We start from the raw sequence: 5,769 nt of genomic DNA, 5'->3' as shown, positions 1-5,769 counted from the left end.
AGCATTGTAGCATTGTAGGAGGACAAATGAAGACTCCTTTCCCTTTTGAAACTTTTTTGTAAGCGTGCATAACTTTTAGTAGGGGCCTATACCTACTTTAATAGCTTACGAAGTTTAAACCCTTACAGCAAAAAATCTGGTAAAACAGAGAGTTTTCCAACAAAAATGACTATTTTGATATACCATATGCCCAAAGCAATATTATGGCTAACAATAATTTGTCATGTACCAATTAACTGTAAGCCATAGAAAATACAGAAGCCCACTCATGCAGCTCAAAACGCGGTGCAGTTGAGTTTTTGTACATGTATTGTACGAGATGTAACGAGATGTTTAATGAACCCTTTTAAATATTGCATATGATGATAGATTTTGTTGTGTGTGAAATTGGAAATTTTGTATGAAAGTTGAAATAACTTCACGGACGACTTGCCGAGGTCTTTAATTTTGATGTTATCATGATTTAAAGTACAACTATTCATTTGTAATTTTTGTTAACAAGCATATGTTTTGTGATACTCCCCCATTGGATGTGGTGTAATATTTTCCCTGTTTTTAATTTCATCCATTGCTAATGTGACACTGTTGTATCCTTTTTGATCCATGCTTAGTTGGAACAGATTTTCCCTGTTTTTAAATAGTGATTTAGAAACATTTAGGCCTATTGTTTAAATTTTCGAAACCAAATAAAAACGTCTAACCAGTGGGCGTATATGATATCAAATTTTGAAATAGCATATTCAGAAGGTCTTGTGTTTTTAATCAAAATGATTACTAACTATGATATACGACATTTGTGTTTCAAATAATATGCATCACATTCCCATCACAGCAACTCATATTTTACACCTTAGTTTACAGTCACAGTTGTGACAATTCCTCCGTACATAATTTGTATTATCATAATACAATTTTCTATTGTAACTCATTCCTGCATTAAACAAAACGGAACTTGGCATAATTTTAAACGAGACAAACGTAAAATGGTCTGGTTATGAATACATTTATATTTCTCACTTATTTTGAACAGATTCAAGCTCCAGTGAACTGTTACTATCAATTACAATGGTAATAAAAGAAGAGTAACCTATATCTTACCCATTGAGGCGTCAGAGTACTTTGTGCACAACCTGTTCCAAAAACTGGTAATTTTTGGCTATCGAACTGTCTGTCTATCTAGTCTGTATTTTACTTGTTCCCCCACATCAAGTTGGTGTACCTTGCTTGTTTTCTTTTTTGTTGTTCATATTCAAGGTATCCTCTTGTATCATTTATTGATCCTTGATGTGTTTTGTGTCCTCGTCCGTTGGATTCACATGTCGAGCTAGGCCTATCATCTTCACCTGACTTTTTGTGAGAGAGGAAAACGCTCGAAGTCCAGAATGAAACTGGACGGGAATAAGTGGATTATTACCGTATATGCGGTGTGCTTTACTGTGTTAGCAGTCACCTCAACCACAAATGGTAAGTGATGATTACGTATTATCAAATTATGACCAGATTAAAAAAAAATAAATATAGGCTATACTCAGCAGATAAGACCAGTGGACATTGTTTGGCGGTGTCATTTATATCATTAAATTAATATTTTCTTTGCGCAAAAAAAATTGTGATTGAAATTTCAACTGATCCTTTCTCGAGAACTTGTCAACAAACCAGTCTGCAAACAAACATTGAGGCTTCTGTTGACAAATTATAACTTTGACTTCAGCTCGGCGAGCCTAAGTTAAAAGACCGATACAACTTTCATTTTTAATACCTACCTGCTACTTCACATTATTTCATGGGAGGTTAAATACAAAGTTTTGTTAGGAATGCCTCCATTTAGTATGTTTCATCATTTCTGTATCATATGTGGTACCAAACAATTATGAGTCGAAAGAAAAAATATTAAAAATAGTAACCCAATCATTTTCTTCTTGGAAATTTAGGGTACCGTCGCAAAACATGATGAGTGTGGGTCAACACATGCTTCTTTTACCGCATCTCATTTGATTATATCCACCTCCAAAGTTACAGCTATTTTGTGAAAATGTATGGCCAAGAGACATCTAAGATAGATTGAATTATATAACTGTTTTTGTAACAATCGAACTACTTATTTAATGGAAAATCTGGATTAATTTCAAGAGTTATAAAACAAACAAAGTTTGATCTGTTAAAATGTCTATCTAAATGTCTAAAATTATCCATCAATGAAACCATGCTTTAAGAATCAACGTTCATCATGCTTGTAAATGTTGCCTTGTACCAGTGTGTAAAATTCAGCCAAACAGCAACTATATAGTCCGCAGGCAGACAGGCTGATCCAAAAAGTAACCTGTCCAAATATGTATCGGTGCTCGGGCTGCCTTGTCTGTCTAGTTATCCGTGAACAAAATTTTCAAGGTGGGCAAATTGCAATTTTCGTTCAGCTGACTCGCTATCAAAATGACTTTACCGGGACGCGTTATTTCTTTCTGCAACCATAATGGGCCGCAATGCGATAACACGTAGTACATACATGTAATTATAGGCCTATGAGGCTAGATATAACACGAGTTTATTACCATTATTATTTCCTCTTACTTACTAAAATAAAATAAAATCGATAGAATTAAAATTCTACAAAGGTTTACCTGGGGTTCGAACCCACAACCTATGTATCCTTAGTCTAATGCCTACACGACTGTGCTATGATTCGTTGTGCCAGAAAGCTGTTTGTTTATGATACTTATTGATTACGGAATAAAGTGCATACACGCAATATACTATTACTAGTATATTAGTACTAATAAATACGAATATAACCCTAACCCCTAACCCTAACCCTAACCCTAACCCTAACCCTAACTCTAACCCCTAACCCTAACCCCTAACCCTAACCCTAACCATAAGACCCTAACCCTAACCCCTAACCCTGACAATAATGAACCTTGCCTCGGACTATGCGGTTAGTGATATATTGCGGCCCATTATGGTTGCAGAAAGAAATTAAGCTACCGGGACCTGTGTGTGTGAAGCGCGCACAAATGTGCAATTTTAATGCTGAAATGGGCCGAAATATGGATAATTGCGACCGAAAAAGGCCAAACGAAAGATAAACATAATTTTTGTCCTGGTATTTCGGCGGTCAGTACGCAGGGCGTACATCGGACGGTGCTGGTTAGTAAAATAGGACGTCCCAAGGCAAAGTAGCCCGAACGTGCGGAAGGGCTCTATCTTACACACTGCCTTGTTCGAGTATTTCCGAGAAAAGTTAATGAAAAGTACCATTTTATATAATTATGCAAGCGCTGATTAGATGCAGTGGTGGCACCAGAATGTTTTCGGTGGTGGGGCGGGGGGGGGGGGGGGGTAAAGGGGGAAATAAAAACATTTTCCGCAAAAAGTGAGTTTTTTCGTAATCTTTGGATGTTGGGATACTGGGGGCATCTATAGAGTTCTGATGACAGACAAGCGCATCTCTTCTACAGGAAGGACATTGATATTTTGATTTAGAGGTTAATAACTGCGCATCGGTTATTTGGAGGGCATTGAGAAAAATCTAAACATTTTGCCTTTAGAACAGCCCCGAGATATTCCGAGGTCCAAAGCAAAATGTTTATAGATTTTTCACTATGCCCGACATATAACCGATGCAAAGTTATTACCTCATTCATTACCGTTACTTTCATCTCTTTACAAAATAATACACAATTTAACTTAAAAAATAAACAATTTTTACGTTTTGCCTTTCCAAAAATCGATCAGGCTAAAACAGGACGACCAATAACAAAAGTGTGAATCACAATCTGTGTAAATGGCGCCAAGTGAAGAGATGAAAGTAACGGTAATGAATGAGGTTATTAAAATAACTTTGCATCGGTTATATCAGATATGTCGGCATTGTGAAAAATCTAAACATTTTGCTTTGGACCTCGGAATATCCTTCGGGGATGTGCCCTTTGGTATATTCCTCGGTTTAGATTTTTCACAATGCCCTCGAAATAACCGAATTAACCTCTAAATAATTAATGTTCTTCTCTGAGCGGTGATATTGTTAGAGGTAAATCAGTCTTTTTATTATTATTTTTGTTATCTATGATCGACTGTATTTTATGTATTATGTATCCAGAGGTTTCCAGTGGTATAAAAATCTCAATGTTTTTGAGAAAAGTGGAGGATGAGGCTGTGGATCACGAAATGCCTCTTTTAAGGTTAAACACAATTGATTTTCAAGGCTTGATTCCAGAGGGGCGTAAGTTAATAATGGAAACAGCTAGCCATGCAGAAAAGAATGAACTCACGCGTACAAGAGTGTATCAATCTGAACTAGGGCCTCGGACAGACCGCGGCTCGTGAGTCATCCTATATGTTGCAGGGATAGGGAAGGGGCAACCATATGGGCTGATGGGGGGGGTGTGATTGTGGGCAGCCGTTTTCGGCAATTTTCCTTTGGATTTTCTAAATTTTCAATTTTTAAAATTATCCTGGATGATATCTGTCGTGAAATAAATCAATGCTTCTATAGGCTATACTAGCTAGTATGCCTATTTATACCCTGATTATGCAATATATAGGCCTACAACAATAACTACAACAACAGTAACAAAACCAACAACCAATATTTTGTTAATCTAAAAATCTAAAAATATATTCATAGGCCGCGCCTATTAGACTAGTATAGCCTAAAAATTCCTGAATTATATAATGAAAAAAAACGGGCAAAAACAATCAATCGCTGCAGTCAGAAAGAAAGAAACGAACAAGAAAAAAGAAAAAAGTGAGAGAAAAATAAAATAAAATAGATGGAATGGACCACATAGGGACTCGAACACGTAGGGTAACTTGGGGCAAATTGGGACACAGGGTAATTTGGGACAGTGATTTCGGAAATACTTTTATACCTTAAAATAGTCACATTTTGCCCATTTTGCAACAAAAAAATAACTTTGATATAATGTCTATTTATATTTCAAACCGTTTAAAAGTACCATTCTTCATTAAACAGGAACTTCTGAGGGCCGTAAGCTTAACACATCAAAATAAGTATTCCATTTTTTTTTTTTGTTTAAGCAGAGGTCACGACTTGTGGCTCAATATCTGAATCAATGGTCCGGATTAGTGTTTCTCAAATTAAAAAATAACTTCTAAGCTACCCTTTCAATTAAATAAGACAAAAATTGTAACTTTTTTCTTTTTTTCTTCGAAAATTATAAGAAAAGCTTTCTTTTAGAAATATGCCAAATTGGGGTAAGATGGGACGCCATTGATTTACTGTGTGCTAACTCAAACTGTCCCATTTTGCCCCAACAAAAAAAGTCCCATAGTAAATCAATGGCGTCCCATTTTACCCCAGCTGTCCCATTTTACCCCAGCCTCTGTTACAGCAAAATCTTGCTGTGGGGTAAAATGGGACGCCTTAAAGACACCTTAATAAAATAATGAAGCCGGAAGCCGACCGGCACCAATTTTTGTGAAACGTAAGTCTACTAGACTCTTGGCGATGTACATTTTGTTTTGTAGTGGTCACTTGTCGCAAGTTGCCGGATATTAGTATTATAGCCGAGTAAAATCTGGTGGGGCAAAATGGGACATTAGGTGGACCAATTTGCCCCACTTCCCCCTACCAAAGTTTTCCAGCTCAAAACTATAGTAGGCTATTATGTAGTCGAACGTGACTCAAGCGCGCTAACCGATTGAGCTACTGAGTGATCTGTGAAATCGATTGATCTCAAACTGACTATTATGGAATAGTGCATACCAGGCTCTTATGATAAACAATCTCATCACCGCTGTAAATGTCGG

Source organism: Amphiura filiformis, chromosome 4 (assembly GCF_039555335.1).
Source record: "Amphiura filiformis chromosome 4, Afil_fr2py, whole genome shotgun sequence".
Lineage (NCBI taxonomy): Eukaryota > Metazoa > Echinodermata > Ophiuroidea > Amphilepidida > Amphiuridae > Amphiura > Amphiura filiformis.
Note: the sequence above shows the minus strand (reverse complement) of the source record.